This window comes from Oncorhynchus nerka, unplaced genomic scaffold (assembly GCF_034236695.1).
Source record: "Oncorhynchus nerka isolate Pitt River unplaced genomic scaffold, Oner_Uvic_2.0 unplaced_scaffold_1197, whole genome shotgun sequence".
NCBI lineage: Eukaryota > Metazoa > Chordata > Actinopteri > Salmoniformes > Salmonidae > Oncorhynchus > Oncorhynchus nerka.
Window position 1 is genome coordinate 81,334 of NW_027040137.1, and position 24,484 is coordinate 105,817.

The window sequence follows — 24,484 nt, forward strand, 5'->3', positions numbered from 1 at the left end:
TGCCACTCTGTATCCACCTGCCTGACCATTCTGCCTGCCTTGACCACGAGCCTGTCTGCCACTCTGTACCTCCTGGACTCTGATCTAGTTTTGACCTTTTTTGGAATGTCCACGACCATTCTCTTGCCTCCTCCTTTGGATTAATAAATATTTAAGACTCACACCATCTGCCTCCTGTGTCTGCATTTGGGTCTCTTGTGCAGTGATAATAACTAACTAGATATCTAGTCTGAAAGGAAGGAAACTATAACTAGATAACTAGAGTCTAGAAGGAAGTAGACTAGAACTAGATAACTAAAGTCTAGAAGGATGTAGACTAGATAACTAGTTAGAAGGAAGTAGACTTTTAGAACTAGATAACTAGAGTCTAGAAGGATGTAGACTAGTTAACTAGTTTAGAAGGAAGGAGACTATAACAGTCAGACTTTATCTGTTTCACCTGTCCTTGCGATTTTCAATTTGGGGTCTTGTTTTCCCAGTGTATTTATCCCTGTGTTTCCTTGTCTCTCTGCCAGATTGTCTTGTATGTTTCCAAGTCATTCTCAGTTTTTCCAGTCCTCCCGGTTTTGACCCTTGCATGTTTCTGGGTTCTGAAACCCGCCTGCCTGACCATTCTGCCTGCCTGACCATTCTGCCTGCCTTGACAACGAGCCTGTTTGCCACTGTGTTTGGGGGATCCACCTGCCTGACCATTCTGCCTGCCTTGACCACAGCCTGTCTGCCACTCTGTACCCGCCTGTCTGACCATTCTGCCTGCCTTGACAACGAGCCTGTCTGCCACTCTGTATCCACCTACCTGACCATTCTGCCTGCCTTGACAACGAGCCTGTCTGCCACTCTGTAAAACACCTAAAATGTCACCATTCTGCCTGCCTTGACAACTGCCTGTCTGACTTGTGTATACCTACCTGACCATTCTGCCTGCCTTGGACAACGAGCCTGTCTGCCACTCTGTATCCACCTGCCTGACCATTCTGCCTGCCTTGACCACAGCCTGTCTGCCACTTATACCTCCTGGACTCTGAAATAGTTTTGACCTTTTTGCTGTCCACAACCATTCTCTTGCCTCCTCCTTTGGATTAATAAATATTTTAAGACCTCATACCATCTGCCTCCTGTGTCTGCATTTGGGTCTATTGTGCAATGATAATAACTAACTAATATCTAGTCTGAAAGGAAGGAAACTAGAACTAGATAACTAGAGTCTAGAAGGAAGTAGACTAGAACTAGATAACTAAAGTCTAGAAGGATGTAGACTAGATAACTAGTCTAGAAGGAAGTAGACTAGAACTAGATAACTAGAGTCTAGAAGGATGTAGACTAGTTAACTAGTTCTAGAAGGAAGGAGACTATAACAGTCAGACTCTGATGGTGGCACCTGTCCTTGCGATAAAATCTCTCCCCCTCCAGGTCTTGTTTTCCCCAGTGTATTTATCCCTGTGTTTTTGTCTCTCTGCCAGATTGTCTTGAAAATGTTTCAAGTCATTCTCCTTTTTGACCAGTCCTCCCGTTTTTGACCCTTGCCTGTTTGTGGTACTCTGGGATACCCGCCTGACTAACCATTCTGCCTTCCTGATATTTTCCATTCTGCCTGCCTTGAGTTTCAACGAGCCTGTCTGCCACTCTGTATCCACCTGCCTGACCATTCTGCCTGCCTTGACCAAAGCCTGTCTGCCACTCTGTACCCGCCTGTCTGACCATTCTGCCTGCCTTGACCACGAGCCTGTCTGCCACTCTGTACCCGCTCATATTCAATATTTCCCAATGCCCAGAGGCTGTCTGACCATTCTGCCTGCCTTGACAACGTTGCCTGTCTGCCACTCTGTATCACCTGCCTGACCATTCTGCCTGCCTTGACCACGAGCCTGTCTGCCACTTTTCTGTACCTCCTGGACTCTGATCTAGTTTTAGTTGACCTTTTTGCCTGTCCATAGGTACCATTCTCTTGCCTCCTCCTTTGGATTAATAAATATTGTAAGACTCACACCATCTGCCTCCTGTGTCTGCATTTCAGTCTTACCTTTTGTAGTGATAATAACTAACTAGATATCTAGTCTGAAAGGAAGGAAACTAGAACTACATAACTAGAGTCTAGAAGGAAGTGACTGAACTAGATAACTAAAGTCCATAAGGATGTAGACTAGATAACTAGTCTAGAAGGAAGTAGACTAGAACTAGATAACTAGAGTCTAGAAGGATTTAGACTAATAACTAGTCTAAAGGAAGTAGACTAGCACTAGAAACTAGTCTAGAAGGAAGTACACTAGCACTAGATAACCAGTCTACAAGGAAGTAGACTAGACCTTAGATAACTAGTCTAGAAAGAAGTAGACTAGCACTTAACTAGAGTCTAGAAGGAAGTAGACTAGCACTAGATAACTAGAGATAGAAGGAAGTAGACTTGCACTAGATAACTTCCAGAGTCTAGAAGGAAGTAGACTAGTGTACTGGTTAACTAGTCTACAGGAAGTAGGTCTATTCAATAGATAACTAGTCTACAGGGAAACAGTTGTGACTAAACTAGATAACTAGAGTCTAGAAGGAATCAGACTAGACCTAGATAACTAGAGTCTTTTTGTAGACTAGCACTAGATAACTTTTCTCACCCCCATGCTGCGTCTTTGGAGATATCACAGAACCACCAAGCTGTTGCTCTGAATACAGTCGACTGGAGAGGTGTAGTCAAGGGACTGGCCAGGTCTGGAGAGCTGGCACAAAGGGCCTCATTCAGCTGAATGTGTAGGCCGATTGGACCATTTTCCAAAACGTTTTTAATGGTTTCATGCAGGGCTGGAGACACAGGGGCAGAATCGATGACGAGCGGTTAGTAACTTATATACAAATGCTAACAACGCTATGACAGAAAGGCATTGATGCAGAAGGTGTTGTGTGTGTCTGTTTGGGGGGGTCATTAGAAGATACTGTAACATACTACCTTAGGAGGAGGTACTCGTTTGGTTGATCTTGGCGTCAAAGAACTTGGTGGAGCATTGTCTGTCTCTCTCTCTCTCTACCTCCTGCTCCTTCCGATGGACGTCACTGTCATTTTGTTACACCGACAGTTTAGTAGGTGGCATGCTAAGCACTTGGAAGACAAAAATACAAATAGCTTGCAACAATGAGACCCTGTGGATCCCATTCCAGTCAGATTCCAGTCAGATTTTTATTTTACCTTTATTTAACAAATTATTTAACCAGGCAAGTCACAAAAGAACACATTCTTATTTTCAATGACGGCCTGGGAACAGTGGGTTAACTGGTTCAGGGACAGAACGACAGCTTGGGGTTTTCTCTTTGAACTCACAACCTTCCGGTTACTAGTCCAACGCCTAACCAAAGCTCAGCTGCCACCCCTGGAATTCCAGTCAGATTCAGTCAGATTCCAGTGTTACTTGATCTGAAATGATCTGACACATCTGCTGTAATATTAGAACCAGCGACAGCACTATTGTCTGATTGGCAGCTGGAAAGTTTTCGCTTTACTTTTTCACTTGAGGACCAATCATGTTAAATAAAATTGTATTACACACAATGTCCCATAATGACACCTAACATATAGTTTTTATTAATAAAACAAATATTTTAAAAATCTGTGTTCCAGGGATCTCAAGCCTTAGAACTAATTAATGGACAAGTAAACTCTGATTTTCAATAGGTTCGAGTCATGTGCAAGCAACTCAACATTAATTCCAACATGTTTCTGAGTCATGTCAACAACTCAACATTAACTACAACATGCTGAGTCATGGTCAACAACTCAACATTAATTGGACAGTCAGCCTAATGAGTCATGTCAGGGTAACTCAACATTAACAGACTTACAACATGCTGAGTCATGTCATACAACTCAACATTAACTGAGGTCAACATGCTGAGTTTACATGTAAACAACTCAACAAACACAGCCCTTATTTTGAGTGTTTTTAAAATCCCCTGTAACATGAAGGGTGGAAAAATGATTGGAACCATTTTCCTGTTTGACCGCTAGTTTTTAATGGGTATTAACTACTTTCTGTGGTACTCACTTTGGGATATTATGTAGGTAGACTTGTGGGCATTCCTAATATTTTCCACGACTTCCTCTTTTTGTATTGTAGTTTCAGTAGTGTAGTGGTTATCACGTTCGCCTCACACGCGAAAGGTCATATTCAATATTTCCCAATGCCCAGAGGCTAGCATTTGGTTTGAAACAGTTGTGGTTTATCTAAACCTTGCTGTCTACCTCTCCGACCTGTGGATCAATGTTGCCGTTTTTGGGGGACCTCCACCGTGCGATCTGTATGAATGTGAACAGACTGACAGCTTCTCTGAGCCAGGCAAATTCATTTATCAGGATCATTGTAATGGATATATCCAAAGAAATGGCAATATAATCCAAGGTAAAACAAACAAAAATGTAGATTGTTTTCTGTCATTTCAGCTGCTTGATGTGATTGTGTGATAGGTTTAGTTGGCTGGCTAGCAAAGGAAAAGAAGCTAGCCTGCATAGGTACAGTGCATTCGGAAAGTTTTCAGGCCCCTTACTTTTTCCACATTTTGTTACGTTACAGACTTATACTAAAATGGATGAAATAAAATAAAATCTATCTACACACAATACCCCATAATGACAAAGCGATAACATATAGTTTTTATTAATAAAACAAATATTTTAAAAATACCTCATAATTCCCGGCTTCTCAAGCCTTATTGCTTAATTAATGGACTAAGTAATTTCTGATTTTCAATAGGTTCGGAGATTGAGAAATGCCCCACCCAGCCAAAGTCAGCCACACCCTTAGTATTCCACTCATCAGGTTTCTGTAGTGTAGTGGTTATCACGTTCCCCTCACACGCGAAAGGTCCCCGGTTCGAGACCGGGTGGAAACACTTTTTAACAAATTGGACAGTCAGCCTAATCACTTAGGGCTCGGTCCCAATTTCGGAATTCATGCTTTTCCTTCGCACTTCTCAGTATTTGGTATTCAGACTTACCTTTTTTGTCGCGTAACGCACTCTGCATGTGTGGCTAGCTTGGGCGCTCTGAATATATTCCTGCTACGTGTGGTCTGAGGTCCATAATGATTCAAATAGTTTACCACTCCAGGGTAAGCCGACAAGAAACACAGCCCTTATTTTAAGTGTTTTTAAAATCCCCTGTGGGGAACATGAAGGGTGGGAAAATGATTGGAACCATTTTCCTGTTTGACCGCTAGTTTTTAATGGGTATTATGGCTCTTTCTGTGGTACTCACTTTGGGATATTACATACCTTAAGGGAAGATTTCGGCAGTACCTGTATGGTTAGTGAGAAAGTCCATATTGCAAATGTACGGTCCCTTACTAGACGTCCGAAATCGTTTGTAAAATTCGCGGACGGCGTCGGGCCGAGCGGCAGGGCCGGACCTACCAGGAAGTCATCAAATAAACTTTGTCGGACATTCGGTTTCCGTTTTACAAAAATAATAAGATTTAGGTCATTTTTCCGCTGTCCCGGAAATTCCCACAAGAGGGCATAAGCAATCATATTGGTATTGGACAAAACATCACGATTCACGACGGGGCCTTATCTCGAAAACTGAAAATATTTAGAAGCCGAAACTCGGTGAGCGTAGGGGCGGCATAATGGGCAGTTGGCCCCGAACAAGATGGCGTCTAGGCCTCAGCGGTTTTTGAGTTATGGCCATTCATCTGGGATTAAAGGTCCAAAATGAAAATAGAGAAATTATTTTTCCACTTCACGTCAAAGTCAAGGAGCCTCCGGTGTCAATAAAAAAGAACCAGCCATTTATCTATCGTCATTTAAGAGAAATCGTACAACGACACCTAGGTGATGTTCACGGATAGGTGTTTTTTTTTCAACGGTTACAGATCCAGTTGCAGGGTGTTCTTACGAATCTTTTTAAAGTGTGCTGCAGAGCTCTGCGAGATTTCTGTGATTTTCTATGATTTTCTGAAATAACACACACTCACTAAACCCTCCGTAAATAACTCAGTTCTTAACGTAAAGACTTCAAACTCAGGATTCTGTAAAGGCATACCCAAATCATGATATGAGTTTATTTATAGCTTCCTGTGCCAACCGGAAGTGCCTTAAATGGTGTCACAGTGGCAGTTTCCAAGGGTTAAAAAGGTCAGATCTTTTCAAAACTTCATATGTGTGATTAGGCAACCCCCATAAACTGTAAGTCAGTCATTTCTCCCAACAGATGTCAAAGAAAAGCTCTCTCTCACACACACACACACAGAAACACACACACAGCAAGGATGGAGTGACAAAGTGCGGTGCTTAAAGACACACAAAGCCTAAAAAGTGGGTTTGGTGTCAATTGGTATCAGTTTGGTGTCAGAATGACATCTAATTGACTGATGGACACTGACTTGCTAGTTGACTTTTGTACATTAGCAATATGTTTAAACGGAGAGGGACCATCACCAAAATGGCATTCTGAAATCAACACAAAAAATGGCATCACCATAGTCTCCAGACTGTGCCGAGTTCAACGAGACGCCCCGCTTGACCGTAGCTCGCTCTGAGTGCAGTGACCTTGAAAAAAGCAGAACCAAAATGAAGCCTGGCCCTCAATGTCATTTGCTTTTGGGTGACAGTGAGAGAACCGTTAGGGTGAGAAGCACAATTCGACCTCAGGTACGTTCCTAAGGTCCTCCCGATCCGTGCAAGCCTAACCTTGACCGTGTAGCATTAACCCTTAATAGTTAAAAGAAGATGTTTACTTCAAAGAGTTTGCATTGACTTCTCTCCCCATAGGAATACATTGCCTGCACCTCTAAATTCAACCTGAAGCCTATGTGGGTTATGAATGCCTTATGAACCTGTCTTCTATGACAGTCCATCAGACCACTATGAGGTCTACCTGTGCCAATTCTAAGCTTCCTGGAGCAACCGGAAGTGGTTGAAATCACCTTATCAGTGTTGATCCATACACTGCCTGCAGTTTGATAGACATAGTGCATTCAACCCTGTGTAGATCAGTCAATTCTTAACTTAAAGACTTAAAACTCAGGATTCTGTAAGTGGCTATGTCAATCAAGACATGTGTTTACTTATAGCTTCCTGTGCCAACCGGAAGTGCCTTTAATTGGGTCACACTGTCTGTTTTGAAGGGTTAAAAAAGTCACATCTTTCCAAAACTTCATATGTGTGACTAGGTAACCCTCCTAAACTGTAAATCAGTCATTTCTCCCAATAGATGTCAAAGAAAAGCTCTCACACACACACACAGCAAGGATGGAGTGAAAAAGGGCGGTGCTCAAAGACACAGAGAGCAGGCAATGGCATAAACATAATCTCTAGGCCGTGCCGAGTTCAACGAGATATCCCGCTTGACCGTAGCTCGCGGTCTGAGCGCAGCGACCATGAGAAAAGTAGGCCCAAAATTAAGCCTGCCCCACCACGTCATTTGCTTTTGGGTGACAGTGAGAGAACCTTTAGGGTGAGAAGCACAATTTGACCTCAGGTACGTTCCTAAGGTCCTTCCGATCCGTGCAAGCCTAACCTTGACCGTGTGGCATTAACCCTTAATAGTTAAAAGAAGGTGTTTACTTCAAAGAGTTTGCATTGACTTGTCTCCCCATAGGAATACATTGCCTGCACCCCTAAATTCAACCTGAAGTCTATATGGGTTATGAATGCCGTATGAACCTGTCTTTAGTAACAGTCCATCAGGGCAGGATGAGGTCTACCTGTGTTGATTCTAAGCTTCCTGGACCAACCGGAAGTGGTTAAAATCACCCTAAAAGTGTTTTTCCATACCCTGCCTGCAGTTTGATAGACATAGTGCATTCAACCCTGTGTAAATCAGTCAATTCTTAACGTAAGGACTTAAAACTCAGGATTCTGTAAAAGCATACCCCAGTGAGGATATGTGTTGACTTATAGCTTCCGAGGGGTTAAAAAAGTCAGATCTTTCCAAAACTTCATATGTGTGATTAGGCAACCCCCATGAACTGTAAATCAGTCATTTTTCCCACAAAATTTCAAAGGAAAACTAAATCACACACACACACAGCTTGGAAGGAGGGACCCATTGGGGTTTGTAGAGACATACACTGCCTGCATTAGTTAACCTTGTTGGAACTTTTAAAGAACCGTCAGACCTAGAGTTCCGAAACTTTAGAATCCTGTTCTAGACCTCAGGTCGATAGTGCGTGGTGAGTTACGTGGCTCTAGACGGTTCTCGGACCGAGAAACAGCCTCGTACATTTGCAATGACTTCAATTCATTTTGACCATTACGAAAATGGCGACATTTAGAAATGTCTCAGAGACACAAGACTAGGTGCATTGCGACCGTCGGCCCATATAGACAGACCCCAACGTTTCTGTCCGATAGCTCATTCAAGGACCCCGTAGCAAGTCATGGAAAAAGTGGATTTTCAGCACCAATTAGGGTTTTGCTCGGACACCAAATGACCGATCGAGCCGAAACTTGGGATTCGGGGTCGCCTCAGCTAGGCCTACACATAACATAAGAAATGGACCCGCAGCTAGAACGTAACTACGTGTTTTATGTTTTTTTATGGTTTGAACATAAGGCGTTGTGAATTTTGGGCCAGCTCTGAAGTATGTGATAGTTGGCTACTAAACGAGTTGGAAAAAGTGGGTTTAGTGTCAGTTTGTATCAGTTTGTTGTCAGAATGATATCTAATTGACTGATGGACGGTGACTTGCTGGTGACTCTTGTCCATTTGCAATATGTTTAAACAGTGAGGTACCATCACCAAAAGTGACATTCTGAAATCAACCCTAACGAGCCATTGAGATGAACCAGAATCACTGCCCAGCCATCCCGAGTTCATCGGGCCAGTCAATTTCACATTCCTGCATGGTTTTTATAGCATGACAAATTTGTGATGGTACCTGCCCATTGAACCATATTGCAAATGCACAGTGACTTTGCAAAAGTGAGAAAACATAAACAAATGGACATGATGAAATCAACACAACGAGTGATGGAAAGGTTATCACTGGAAAGTTTTAGCACAACTATCACTGTCCATGCATTTGCAATATGATTCTATAGTGAAAAAACATCACCTTATGGACATTTTTGAGCATGTCAAATTTATCATGCTAGTAATTGTCCATTGAACCATGTCAAAAAATTCAATGGTACCATGCACCATATGCAATGCACGCGAATATGATTCTATAGTGAAAAAACATCACCTAATGGACATGATGAAATCAACACATTCAACTATCACTGCTCGGCCATCCTGTGTTCATCAGACCAGTCAATTTTGCATTCCTGCAGGATTTTTATAGCATGACAAATTCGTGATGGTACCTGCCCATTGAACCATATTGCAAATGCACAGTGACTTTGCAAAAGGAGAAAACATAAACAAATGGACATATAGAAATCACCTTATTTTTATTTTTGGGTTACCAGTTGCACAACAATGCACGTGCATTTGCAATATGATTCTATAGTGAAAAAACATCACCTAATGGACATTCTGAAATCAACCCTAACGAGCGATTGAGATGAACCAGAATCACTGCCCAGCCATCCCGAGTTCATCGGGCCAGTCAATTTAGCATTTTTGAGCATGTCAAATTTCATATGGTAATTGTCCATTGAACCATATTGCAAATGCACGTGCACTTGCAATATGATTCTATAGTGAAAAAACATCACCTAATGGACATGATGAAATCAACACAACGAGTGATGGAAATGTACAACTATCACTGCTCAGCCATCCTGTGTTCATCAGACCAGTCAATTTAACATTTTTGAGCATGTCAAATTTCATATGGTAATTGTCCATTGAACCATATTGCAAATGCACGTGCACTTGCAATATGATTCTATAGTGAAAAAACATCACCTAATGGACATGATGAAATCAACACAACGAGTGATGGAAATGTACAACTATCACTGCTCGGCCATCCTGTGTTCATCAGGCCAGTCAATTTTGCATTTTTGAGCATGTCAAATTTCATATGGCATTTGGCCCCCAAAAAAAGTGAATTTTGACTTTGACTTTTGACTTCCTATGAAATCATATTGTAAATGGACAAATCATATTCCTTATGCACAAGTAAAAAAATTAAAAATATATGATATTAAAATACAACTAAAGTATGTTGATACAGTTCTTATACGTGTGTAATTGACACAAAATTTGAAAGAATTTTGAAAAATGGTCCAGAAAGCACTTTTTAAGGGTGTGTGAAGTTTTTGACTTTTGACTTTTGACTTCCTATGAAATCATATTGTAAATGGACAAAACATATTACTTTTTGAAGTGTATTTCTTACACATGTGTAATTGACAAAAAATTTTTTGAAAAACTCCAGAAAGCACTTTTTAAGGGTGTGTGAAGTTTTTTCCAAAAATTTGACAAAAATCATATTGAAAATGGACAAAACATATTCCTTATGCGCATGTAAAAAAAAGAAAGCTTGGAAATTACAATCTATTGACTAGAAAACCAAAAATATGATAATAAAATTGGACAAAAGTATATTCATACAGTTCTTACACATGTGTAATTGACAAAAAATCGAAAGAATTTCTCTTTTTGTATCCAGAAAGCACTTTTTTAAGGGGTGATAAGTTTTTACAAAAAATTCATTTTTTCAAAATTTTGCTTTTGGACGTTGACTTGGGTTACATATCCAATATGAAAAACCACGGTGGAGCGGATTCGCCACCTGTTGAATTTTTAAAGTGTTACAACTGGCAATAGCCATATGGCATTTGCAATATGCTTTGCATGAATCAACGCCGAATTGGGTGGTATTGGACAATGTGTATATGGTTTGTGCCACTGCCAATATTTACCATTCATTTTTGTCCAATACAGGGGGTCTTCCATTACATGAGGTAGACTTGTTAGGGCATTCCAATATTTTCCACGACTAAATTCATTTTGTATTTCATAAAATAAATATCACGTTTGCCTCACACCCCATAATGGTCATTTGATAACATATTCGATTACCTAGCGCTTTCGTCAAAACAAACACTTTTTAACAAATTGGACAGTCAGCTTAATTAATGGACCAAGTCATTTCTGATTTTCAATAGGTTCTGAGATTGATAAATGCCCCACCCAGCCAAAGTCAGCCACACCCTTAGTTTTCCACTCATCAGGTTTCTGTAGTGTAGTGGTTATCACGTTCGCCTCACACGCGAAAGGTCCCCTGTTCGAGACCGGGTGGAAACACTTTTTAACAAATTGGACAGTCAGCCTAATCACTTAGGGCTCGGTCCCAATTTTGGAATTCATGCTTTTCCTTCGCACTTCTCAGTATTTGGTATTCAGACTTACCTTTTTTTAGTCGCGTAACGCACTCTGCATGTGTGGCTAGCTTGGGCGCTCTGAATACATTCCTGCTACGTGTGGTCTGAGGTCCATAATGATTCAAATAGTTTACCACTCCAGGGTAAGCCGACAAGAAACACAGCCCTTATTTTAAGTGTTTTTAAAATCCCCTGTGGGGAACATGAAGGGTGGAAAAATGATTGGAACCATTTTCCTGTTTGACCGCTAGTTTTTAATGGGTATTATGGCTCTTTCTGTGGTACTCACTTTGGGATATTATGTGAGGTAGACTTGTGGGCATTCCTAATATTTTCCACGACTTCCTCTTTTTGTATTGTAGTTTCAGTAGTGTAGTGGTTATCACGTTCGCCTCACACGCGAAAGGTCATATTCAATATTTCCCAATGCCCAGAGGCTAGCATTTGGTTTGAAACAGTTGTGGTTTATCTAAACCTTGCTGTCTACCTCTCCGACCTGTGGATCAATGTTGCCGTTTTTTGGGGACCTCCACCGTGCGATCTGTATGAATGTGAACAGACTGACAGCTTCTCTGAGCCAGGCAAATTCATTTATCAGGGTCATTGTAATGGATATATCCAAAGAAATGGCAATATAATCCAAGGTAAAACAAACAAAAATGTAGATCGTTTTCTGTCATTTCAGCTGCTTGATGTGATTGTGTGATAGATTTAGTTGGCTGGCTAGCAAAGGAAAAGAAGCTAGCCTGCATAGGTACAGTGCATTCGGAAAGTTTTCAGGCCCCTTACTCTTTCCACATTTTGTTACGTTACAGACTTATACTAAAATGGATGAAATAAAATAAAATCTATCTACACACAATACCCCATAATGACAAAGCGATAACATATAGTTTTTATTAATAAAACAAATATTCTAAAAATACCTCATAATTCCCGGCTTCTCAAGCCTTATTGCTTAATTAATGGACTAAGTAATTTCTGATTTTCAATAGGTTCTGAGATTGATAAATGCCCCACCCAGCCAAAGTCAGCCACACCCTTAGTATTTCACTCATCAGGTTTCTGTAGTGTAGTGGTTATCATGTGCGCTTCACATGCGAAAGGTCCCCGGTTCGAAAGCGGGTGGAAAGACTTTTTAACAAATTGGACAGTCAGCTTAATTAATGGACCAAGTAATTTCTGATTTTCAATAGTTTCTGAGATTGATAAACGCCCCACCCAGCCAAAGTCAGCCACACCCTTAGATTTCCACTCATCAGGTTTCCGTAGTGTAGTGGTTATCATGTTCGCCTCACACGCGAAAGGTCCCCGGTTCGAGACCGCGTGGAAACACTTTCTAACAAATTGGACAGTCAGCCTAATCACTTAGGGCTCGTCCCAATTTGTGAATTCATGCTTTTCCTTCGCACTTCTCAGTATTTGGTATTCAGACTTACCTTTTTTAGTCGCGTAACACACTCTGCATGTGTGGCTAGCTTGGGCGCTCTGAATACATTCCTGCTACGTGTGGTCTGAGGTCCATAATGATTCAAATAGTTTACCACTCCAGGGTAAGCCGACAAGAAACACAGCCCTTATTTTAAGTGTTTTTAAAATCCCCTGTGGGGAACATGAAGAGTGGAAAAATGATTGGAACCATTTTCCTGTTTGACCGCTAGTTTTTAATGGGTATTATGGCTCTTTCTGTGGTACTCACTTTGGGATATTATGTGAGGTAGACTTGTGGGCATTCCTAATATTTTCCACGACTTCCTCTTTTTGTATTGTAGTTTCAGTAGCGTAGTGGTTATCACGTTCGCCTCACACGCGAAAGGTCATATTCAATATTTCCCAATGCCCAGAGGCTAGCATTTGGTTTGAAACAGTTGTGGTTTATCTAAACCTTGCTGTCTACCTCTCCGACCTGTGGATCAATGTTGCCGTTTTTTGGGGACCTCCACCGTGCGATCTGTATGAATGTGAACAGACTGAAAGCTTCTCTGAGCCAGGCAAATTCATTTATCAGGGTCATTGTAATGGATATATCCAAAGAAATGGCAATATAATCCAAGGTAAAACAAACAAAAATGTAGATCGTTTTCTGTCATTTCAGCTGCTTGATGTGATTGTGTGATAGGTTTAGTTGGCTGGCTAGCAAAGGAAAAGAAGCTAGCCTGCATAGGTACAGTGCATTCGGAAAGTTTTCAGGCCCCTTACTTTTTTCCACATTTTGTATCGTTACAGACTTATACTAAAATGGATGAAATAAAATAAAATCTATCTACACACAATACCCCATAATGACAAAGCGATAACATATAGTTTTTATTAATAAAACAAATATTTTAAAAATACCTCATAATTCCCGGCTTCTCAAGCCTTATTGCTTAATTAATGGACTAAGTAATTTCTGATTTTCAATAGGTTCTGAGAGAGATAAATGCCCCACCCAGCCAAAGTCAGCCACACCCTTAGTATTCCACTCATCAGGTTTCTGTAGTGTAGTGGTTATCACGTTCGCCTCACACGTGAAAGGTCCCCGGTTCGAGACCGGGCGGAAACACTTTTTAACAAATTGGACAGTCAGCCTAATCACTTAGGGCTCGGTCCCAATTTCGGAATTCATGCTTTTCCTTCGCACTTCTCAGTATTTGGTATTCAGACTTACCTTTTTTAGTCGCGTAACACACTCTGCATGTGTGGCTAGCTTGGGCGCTCTATACATTCCTGCTACGTGTGGTCTGAGGTCCATAATGATTCAAATAGTTTACCACTCCAGGGTAAGCCGACAAGAAACACAGCCCTTATTTTAAGTGTTTTTAAAATCCCCTGTGGGGAACATGAAGGGTGGAAAAATGATTGGAACCATTTTCCTGTTTGACCGCTAGTTTTTAATGGGTATTATGGCTCTTTCTGTGGTACTCACTTTGGGATATTATGTGAGGTAGACTTGTGGGCATTCCTAATATTTTCCACGACTTCCTCTTTTTGTATTGTAGTTTCAGTAGTGTAGTGGTTATCACGTTCGCCTCACACGCGAAAGGTCATATTCAATATTTCCCAATGCCCAGAGGCTAGCATTTGGTTTGAAACAGTTGTGGTTTATCTAAACCTTGCTGTCTACCTCTCCGACCTGTGGATCAATGTTGCCGTTTTTGGGGGACCTCCACCGTGCGATCTGTATGAATGTGAACAGACTGACAGCTTCTCTGAGCCAGGCAAATTCATTTATCAGGATCATTGTAATGGATATATCCAAAGAAATGGCAATATAATCCAAGGTAAAACAAACAAAAATGTAGATCGTTTTCTGTCATTTCAGCTGCTTGATGTGATTGTGTGATAGATTTAGTTGGCTGGCTAGCAAAGGAAAAGAAGCTAGCCTGCATAGGTACAGTGCATTCGGAAAGTTTTCAGGCCCCTTACTTTTTCCACATTTTGTTACGTTACAGACTTATACTAAAATGGATGAAATAAAATAAAATCTATCTACACACAATACCCCATAATGACAAAGCGATAACATATAGTTTTTATTAATAAAACAAATTTTTAAAAATACCTCATAATTCCCGCTTCTCAAGCCTTATTGCTTAATTAATGGACTAAGTCATTTCTGATTTTCAATAGGTTCTGAGAGCGATAAATGCCCCACCCAGCCAAAGTCAGCCACACCCTTAGTATTCCACTCATCAGGTTTCTGTAGTGTAGTGGTTTCACGTTCGCCTAACACGCGAAAGGTCCCCAGTTCGAGACCGGGTGGAAACACATTTTAACAAATTGGACAGTAAGCCTATTCACTTAGGGCTCGGTCCCAATTTCGGAATTCATGCTTTTCCTTCGCACTTCTCAGTATTTGGTATTCAGACTTACCTTTTTAGTCGCGAACCACTCTGCATGTGTGGCTAGCTTGGGCGCTCTGAATACATTCCTGCTACGTGTGGTCTGAGGTCCATAATGATTCAAATAGTTTACCACTCCAGGGTAAGCCGACAAGAAACACAGCCCTTATTTTAAGTGTTTTTAAAATCCCCTGTGGGAAACATGAAGGGTGGAAAAATGATTGGAACCATTTTCCTGTTTGACCGCTAGTTTTTAATGGGTATTATGGCTCTTTCTGTGGTACTCACTTTGGGATATTACATACCTTAAGGGAAGATTTCGGCAGTACCTGTATGGTTAGTGAGAAAGTCCATATTGCAAATGTACGGTCCTTACTAGACGTCCGAAATCGTTTGTAAAATTCGCTTCCTGGAGCAACTGGAAGTGGTTACGTTTTTTTTTTTTGTACGTTCAAAGGGAAAAGACTGCAGGGCCGGACCTACCAGGAAGTCATCAAATAAACTTTGTCGGACATTCGGTTTCCGTTTTACAAAAATAATAAGATTTAGGTCATTTTTCCGCTGTCCCGGAAATTCCCACAAGAGGGCATAAGCAATCATATTGGTATTGGACAAAACATCACGATTCACGACGGGGCCTTATCTCCTAAACTGAAAATATTTAGAAGCCGAAAAAAGCTCGGTGAGCGTAGGGGCGGCATAATGGGCAGTTGGCCCCGAACAAGATGGCGTCTAGGCCTCAACTGTTTTTGAGTTATGGCCATTCATCTGGGATTAAAGGTCCAAAATGAAAATAGAGAAATTATTTTTCCACTTCACGTCAAAGTCAAGGAGCCTCCGGTGTCAATAAAAAAAGAACCAGCCATTTATCTATCGTCATTTAAGAGAAATCGTACAACGACACCTAGGTGATGTTCACGGATAGGTGTTTTTTTTTTTTCAACGGTTACAGATCCAGTTGCAGGGTGTTCTTACGAATCTTTTTAAAGTGTGCTGCAGAGCTCTGCGAGATTTCTGTGATTTTCTATGATTTTCTGAAATAACACACACTCACTAAACCCTCCGTAAATAACTCAGTTCTTAACGTAAAGACTTCAAACTCAGGATTCTGTAAAGGCATACCCAAATCATGATATGAGTTTATTTATAGCTTCCTGTGCCAACCGGAAGTGCCTTAAATGGTGTCACAGTGGCAGTTTCCAAGGGTTAAAAAGGTCAGATCTTTTCAAAACTTCATATGTGTGATTAGGCAACCCCCATAAACTGTAAATCAGTCATTTCTCCCAACAGATGTCAAAGAAAAGCTCTCTCTCACACACACACACACAGAAACACACACACAGCAAGGATGGAGTGACAAAGTGCGGTGCTTAAAGACACACAAAGCCTAAAAAGTGGGTTTGGTGTCAATTGGTATCAGTTTGGTGTCAGAATGACATCTAATTGACTGATGGACACTGACTTGCTAGTTGACTTTTGTACATTAGCAATATGTTTAAACGGAGAGGGACCATCACCAAAATGGCATTCTGAAATCAACACAAAAAATGGCATCACCATAGTCTCCAGACTGTGCCGAGTTCAACGAGATGCCCGCTTGACCGTAGCTCGCTCTGAGTGCAGTGACCTTGAAAAAAGCAGAACCAAAATGAAGCCTGGCCCTCAATGTCATTTGCTTTTGGGTGACAGTGAGAGAACCGTTAGGGTGAGAAGCACAATTCGACCTCAGGTACGTTCCTAAGGTCCTCCCGATCCGTGCAAGCCTAACCTTGACCGTGTGGCATTAACCCTTAATAGTTAAAAGAAGGTGTTTACTTCAAAGAGTTTGCATTGACTTCTCTCCCCATAGGAATACATTGCCTGCACCTCTAAATTCAACCTGAAGCCTATGTGGGTTATGAATGCCTTATGAACCTGTCTTCTATGACAGTCCATCAGACCACTATGAGGTCTACCTGTGTTGATTCTAAGCTTCCTGGAGCAACCGGAAGTGGTTAAATCACCCTAAAAGTGTTTTTCCATACACTGCCTGCAGTTTGATAGACATAGTGCATTCAACCCTGTGTAGATCAGTCAATTCTTAACTTAAAGACTTAAAACTCAGGATTCTGTAAAAGCATACCCCAGTGAGATATGTGTTGACTTATAGCTTCCTGTGCCAACCGGAAGTGCCATAATTGGTGTCATTGGGCTGTTTCGAGGGGTTAAAAAAGTCAGATCTTTCCAAAACTTCATATATGTGATTAGGCAACCCCCATGAACTGTAAATCAGTCATTTTTCCCATAAAATTTCAAAGGAAAACTAAATCACACACACACACAGCTTGGAAGGAGGGACCCATTGGGGTGCGTAGAGACATACACTGCCTGCATTAGTTAACCTTGTTGGAACTTTTAAAGAACCGTCAGACCTAGAGTTCCGAAACTTTAGAATCCTGTTCTAGACCTCAGGTCGATAGTGCGTGGTGAGTTACGTGGCTCTAGACGGTTCTCGGACCGAGAAACAGCTTCGTACATTTGCAATGACTTCAATTCATTTTGACCATTACGAAAATGGCGACATTTAGAAATGTCTCAGAGACACAAGACTAGGTGCATTGCGACCGTCTCTTTCATTCCCATATAGACAGACCCCAACGTTTCTGTCCGATAGCTCATTCAAGGACCCCGTAGCAAGTCATGGAAAAAGTGGATTTTCAGCACCAATTAGGGTTTTGCTCGGACACCAAATGACCGATCGAGCCGAAACTTGGGATTCGGGGTCGCCTCAGCTAGGCCTACACATAACATAAGAAATGGACCCGCAGCTAGAACGTAACTATGTGTTTTATGTTTTTTTTATGGTTTGAACATAAGGCGTTGTGAATTTTGGGCCAGCTCTGAAGTATGTGATAGTTGGCTACTAAACGAGTTGGAAAAAGTGGGTTTAGTGTCAGTTTGTATCAGTTTGTTGTCAGAATGATATCTAATTGACTGATGGACGGTGACTTGCTGGTGACTCTTGTCCATTTGCAATATGTTTAAACAGTGAGGTACCATCACCAAAAGTGACATTCTGAAATCAACCCTAACGAGCCATTGAGATGAACCAGAATCACTGCCCAGCCATCCCGAGTTCATCGGGCCAGTCAATTTCACATTCCTGCAGGATTTTTATAGCATGACAAATTTGTGATGGTACCTGCCCATTGAACCATATTGCAAATGCACAGTGACTTTGCAAAAGTAAGAAAACATAAACAAATGGACATATAAAAAACCTTATTTTTATTTTTGGGTTACCAGTTGCACAACAATGGACATTTGCAATATGATTCTAATGAAAAAACATCACCTAATGGACATTCTGAAATCAACCCTAACGAGCGACAATGAACCAGAATCACTGCCCAGCCATCCTGTGTTCATCAGGCCAGTCAATTTAGCATTTTTGAGCATGTCAAATTTCATATGGTAATTGTCCATTGAACCATATTGCAAATGCACGCAAATGCACATACACTTCATGCACTTGCAATATGATTCTATAGTGAAAAAACATCACCTAATGGACATGATGAAATCAACACAACGAGTGATGGAAATGTACAACTATCACTGCTCGGCCATCCTGTGTTCATCAGGCCAGTCAATTTTGCATTTCTGCAGGATTTTTGAGCATGTCAAATTTCTTATGGCATTTGGCCCCCAAAAAAGTGACTTTTGACTTTGACTTTTGACTTCCTATGAAATCATATTGTAAATGGACAAATCATATTCCTTATGCACAAGTAAAAAAAAAAAAAAAATGATAATACAATACAACTAAAGTATGTTGATACAGTTCTTATACGTGTGTAATTGACACAAAATTTGAAAGAATTTCGAAAAACGGTCCAGAAAGCACTTTTTTAAGGGTGTGTGAAGTTTTTTACAAAATTTTGACATTTTTGACTTTTGACTTTTGACTTCCTATGAAATCATATTGAAAATGGACAAAACATATTACTTATGCGCATGTAAAAAAAAAAAAAAAAATGTGGTAAAAAAAAAAATTATCATAATAAAATTGGACAAAAGTATATTCATACAGTTCTTACACATGTGTAACTGACAAAAAAAATCGAAAGAATTTCGAAAAACGGTCCAGAAAGCACTTTTTTAAGGGGTGATAAGTTTTTGACAAAAAAATCATTTTTTCAAAATTTTGCTTTTGGACGTTGACTTGGGTTACATATCCAATATGAAAAACCACGGTGGAGCGGATTCGCCACCTGTTGAATTTTTAAAGTGTTACAACTGGCAATAGCCATATGGCATTTGCAATATGCTTTGCATGAATCAACGCCGAATTGGGTGGTATTGGACAATGTGTATATGGTTTGTCCGATGCCAATGACTTCCCATTCATTTTTGTCCAATACAGGGGGGTCTTCCCTTACATAATATAATAGAGACAGTAGATCTAGCTGGTCTGTCATAATATAATAGAGACAGTAGATCTAGCTGGTCTGTCATATTATAATAGAGACAGTAGATCTAGCTGGTCTGTCATAATATAATAGAGACAGTAGATCTAGCTGGTCTGTCATAATATAATAGAGACAGTAGATCTAGCTGGTCTGTCATAATATAATAGAGACAGTAGATCTAGCTGGTCTGTCATAATATAATAGAGACAGTAGATCTAGCTGGTCTGTCATAATATAATAGAGACAGTAGATCTAATCTGGTCTGTCATAATATAATAGAGACAGACATCAGTAGATCTCAAAGCTGGTCTGTCAGCCTAAAATAAACAGAGACAGTAGATCTAGCTGGTCTGTCATAATATAATAGAGACAGTAGATCTAGCTGGTCTGTCATATATAGGAACCTAGGCTGGTCTGTCAGTGAGACAGTAGATCTAGCTGGTCTGTCATAATATAATTAGAGACAAATAGAAATCAAATCTGTCAAATTTATTTATATAGAGACAGTAGATCTAGCTGGTCTGTCATAATATAAAGAGACAGTAGATCTAGCTGGTCTGTCATAATATAATAGCAAACAATGCAGGTAGATCTACCTGTAAATATAATAGCAGTAGATCTGGTCTGTCAAATATAAAGAGACAGTAGATCTAGCTGGTCTGTCATAATATAATAGAGACAGTAGATCTAGCTGGTCTGTCATAATATAATGAGACAGTAGATCTAGCTGGTCTGTCATAATATAATAGAACAGTGATCTAGCTGGTCTGTCATAAATGATAATATGGACAGTATATCTACCTGGTCTGTCATAATATAATAGAGACAGTAGATCTAGCTGGTCTGTCATAATATAATAGAGACAGTAGATCTAGCTGGTCTGTCATAATATAATAGAGACAGTAGATCTAGCTGGTCTGTCATAATATAATAGAGACAGTAGATCTACTCTGGTCTGTCATAATATAATAGAGACAGTAGATCTAGCTGGTCTGTCATAATATAATAGAGACAGTAGATCTAGCTGGTCTGTCATAATATAACTGAGCAGCAGATGGCCAGGTGGACTGGGGACAGCATAATAGGACAGTAGATCTGATCATAATATAATCCTGTCATAATATAATAGAGACAGTAGATCTAGCTGGTCTGTCATAATATAATGGAGACAGTAGATCTAGCTGGTCTGTCATAATATAATAGAGACAGTAGATCTAGGTGGTCTGTCATAATATAATAGAGACAGTAGATCCTAGCTGGTCTGTCATAATAAAGAGAGACAGTAGATCTAGCTGGTCTGTCATAATATAATAGAGACAGTAGATCTACTGGTCTGTCATAATATAATAAGACAGTAGATCTAGCCCCCGACTGTCATAATATAATAGAGACAGTAGATCTAGCTGGTCTGTCATAATATAATAGAGACAGTAGATCTAGCTGGTCTGTCATAATATAATAGAGACAGTAGATCTAGCTGGTCTGTAATAGCCCCACACCACTAGAGGGTCTGTCATATCTAACCACCAACAGTAGATCTATCCTGGTCTGTCATAATATAATAGAGACAGTAGATCTAGCTGGTCTGTCATAATATAATAGAGACAGTAGATCTACCTGGGACATAGATCTACCCAGACAGGCCTGTCATAATATAATAGAGACAGTAGATCTAGCTGGTCTGTCATAATATAATAGAGACAGTAGATCTAGCTGGTCTGTCATAATATAATAGAGACAGTAGATCTAGCTGGTCTGTCATAATATAATAGAGACAGTAGATCTAGCTGGTCTGTCATAATATAATAGAGACAGTAGATCTAGCTGGTCTGTCATAATATAATAGAGACAGTAGATCTAGCTGGTCTGTCATAAAGACTATAATAGAGACAGTAGATCTAGCTGGTCTGTCATAATATAATAGAGACAGTAGATCTAAAATGGTCTGTCATAATATAATAGAGACAGTAGATCTAGCTGGTCTGTCATAATATAATAGAGACAGTAGATCTAGCCTGGTCTGTCATAATATAATAGAGACAGTAGATCTAGCTGGTCTGTCATAATATAATAGAGACAGTAGATCTAGCTGGTCTGTCATAATATAATAGAGACAGTAAGATCTAACCTTGAAATCAGCCCTAGCTGGTCTGTCATAATATAAGTAGAGACAGTAGATCTAGCTGGTCTGTCATAATATAATAGAGACAGTAGATTCTAGCTGGTCTGTCATAACTAACTAGAGACAGTAGATCTAGCTGGTCTGTCATAATATAATAGAGACAGTAGATCTAGCTGGTCTGTCATAATATAAGTAGAAACAGTAGATCTAGCTGGTCTGTCATAATATAATAGAGACAGTAGATCTTCTGGTCTGTCATAATATAATAGAAACAGTAGATCTAGCTGGTCTGTCATAATATAATAGAGAGATCAGTCCAGATAACTAGCTGGTCTGTCATTTTATAATAGACGACAGTAGATCTAGCTGGTCTGTCATATATAATAGAGACAGTAGATCTAGCTGGTCTGTCATAATATAATAGAGACAGTAGATCTAGCTGGTCTGTCATAATATAATAGAGACAAGTTTGCAGCCATCTGGTCTGTCATACACATGATAATAGAGACAATAGATCTAGCTGGTCTGTCATAATATAAATGAGACAGTAGATCATAGCTGGTCTGTCATAGTTATAATAGAGACAGTAGATCTAGCTGGTCTGTCAAAATATAATAGAGAAAGATCTAGCTGGTCTGTCAAATATAACCTAGAGAACAGTAGATCTAGCTGGTCTGTCATAATATAATAGATTCACAGTAGATCTAAACTGGTCTGTCATAATAAATAGAGACAGTAGATCTAGCTGGTCTGTCATAATTAATAGAGACAATAGATCTAGCTGGTCTGTCATAATATAATAGAGACAGTAAGATCTAGCTGGTCTGTCAGGAAGATAGAGCTAGAGACAGTAGATCTAAAATGGTCATTTAATATAATAGACAAGTAGATCCGTCTGTCATCAGTGCTAGCTGGTCTGTCATAAATAATAGAGACAGTAGATCTAGCTGGTCTGTCATAATATAATAGAGACAGTAGATGCTAGCGCAACAGCCTGGTCTGTCAAAATAATTTGAGACAGTAGATCTAGCTGGTCTGTCATAGTTTTATAATAGAGACAGTAGATCTAGCTGGTCTGTCATAATATAATAGAGACAGTAGATCTAGCTGGTCTGTCATAATATAATTAGACAGTAGATCTAGCTGGTCTGTCACAGGAAATAGAGACAGTAGATCTAGCTGGTCTGTCATAATATAATAGAGACAGTAGATCTAGCTATTTTCATCATTGTGTAATAGACAGATATAGTACATAAAATAGACTCTAGCTGGTCTGTCATATATAATAGAGACAGTAGATCTACTGGTCTGTCAACTAATATTAGAGACAGTAGATCTACCTGGTCTGTCAAAATATAATAGAGACAGTAGATCTAGCTGGTCTGTCATAATATAATAGAGACAGTAGATCTAGCTGGTCTGTCATAATATAATAGAGACAGTAGATCTAGCTGGTCTGTCATAATATAATAGAGATAGAGACAGTAGATCTAGCTGGTCTGTCATAATATAATAGAGACAGTAGATCTAGCTGGTCTGTCATAATATAATAGAGACAGTAGATCTAGCTGGTCTGTCATAATATAATAGAGACAGTAGATCTAGCTGGTCTGTCATAATATAATAGAGACAGTAGATCTAGCTGGTCTGTCATAATATAATAGAGACAGTAGATCTAGCTGGTCTGTCATAATATAATAGAGACAGTAGATCTAGCTGGTCTGTCATAATATAATAGAGACAGTAGATCTAGCTGGTCTGTCATAATATAATAGAGACAGTAGATCTAGCTGGTCTGTCATAATATAATAGAGACAGTAGATCTAGCTGGTCTGTCATAATATAATAGAGACAGTAGATCTAGCTGGTCTGTCATAATATAATAGAGACAGTAGATCTAGCTGGTCTGTCATAATATAATAGAGACAGTAGATCTAGCTGGTCTGTCATAATATAATAGAGACAGTAGATCTAGCTGGTCTGTCATAATATAATAGAGACAGTAGATCTAGCTGGTCTGTCATAATATAATAGAGACAGTAGATCTAGCTGGTCTGTCATAATATAATAGAGACAGTAGATCTAGCTGGTCTGTCATAATATAATAGAGACAGTAGATCTACCTGGTCTGTCATAATATAATAGAGACAGTAGATCTAGCTGGTCTGTCATAATATAATAGAAACAGTAGATCTAGCTGGTCTGTCATAATATAATAGAGACAGTAGATCTAGCTGGTCTGTCATAATATAACAGAGACAGTAGATCTACCTGGTCTGTCATAATATAATAGAGACAGTAGATCTAGCTGGTCTGTCATAATATAATAGAGACAGTAGATCTAGCTGGTCTGTCATAATATAATAGAGACAGTAGATCTAGCTGGTCTGTCATAATATAATAGAGACAGTAGATCTAGCTGGTCTGTCATAATATTTTAGAGACAGTATATCTACCTGGTCTGTCATAATATAATAGAGACAGTAGATCTAGCTGGTCTGTCATAATATAATAGAGACAGTAGATCTAGCTGGTCTGTCATAATATAATAGAGACAGTATATCTACCTGGTCTGTCATAATATAATAGAGACAGTAGATCTAGCTGGTCTGTCATAGTATAATAGAGACAGTAGATCTAGCTGGTCTGTCATAATATAATAGAGACAGTAGATCTAGCTGGTCTGTCATAATATAATAGAGACAGTAGAGCTAGCTGGTCTGTCATAATATAATAGAGACAGTAGATCTACCTGGTCTGTCAAATTAGAATAGAGACAGTATATCTAGCTGGTCTGTCATAATATAATAGAGATGGTAGATCTAGCT

The 24,484-nt window shown here is 39.8% G+C and overlaps 5 non-coding genes across 5 annotated transcripts; all 5 read left to right on the top strand.

Annotated features, from left to right (window-relative positions):
- Nucleotides 1-4,796: 4,796 nt before the first annotated feature.
- trnav-cac (transfer RNA valine (anticodon CAC)) lies at nucleotides 4,797-4,869 on the top strand. Its single transcript has one exon. It is a non-coding gene; the product is annotated as a tRNA-Val (tRNA).
- A 6,240-nt stretch (nucleotides 4,870-11,109) lies between these two features.
- trnav-cac (transfer RNA valine (anticodon CAC)) lies at nucleotides 11,110-11,182 on the top strand. The gene has a single exon. It is a non-coding gene; the product is annotated as a tRNA-Val (tRNA).
- Nucleotides 11,183-12,521: 1,339 nt separating this feature from the next.
- On the top strand, nucleotides 12,522-12,594 carry trnav-cac (transfer RNA valine (anticodon CAC)). The gene has a single exon. It is a non-coding gene; the product is annotated as a tRNA-Val (tRNA).
- Nucleotides 12,595-13,731: 1,137 nt separating this feature from the next.
- trnav-cac (transfer RNA valine (anticodon CAC)) lies at nucleotides 13,732-13,804 on the top strand. Its single transcript has one exon. It is a non-coding gene; the product is annotated as a tRNA-Val (tRNA).
- Nucleotides 13,805-14,937: 1,133 nt separating this feature from the next.
- Nucleotides 14,938-15,009, top strand: trnav-aac (transfer RNA valine (anticodon AAC)). Its single transcript has one exon. It is a non-coding gene; the product is annotated as a tRNA-Val (tRNA).
- Nucleotides 15,010-24,484: the final 9,475 nt, after the last annotated feature.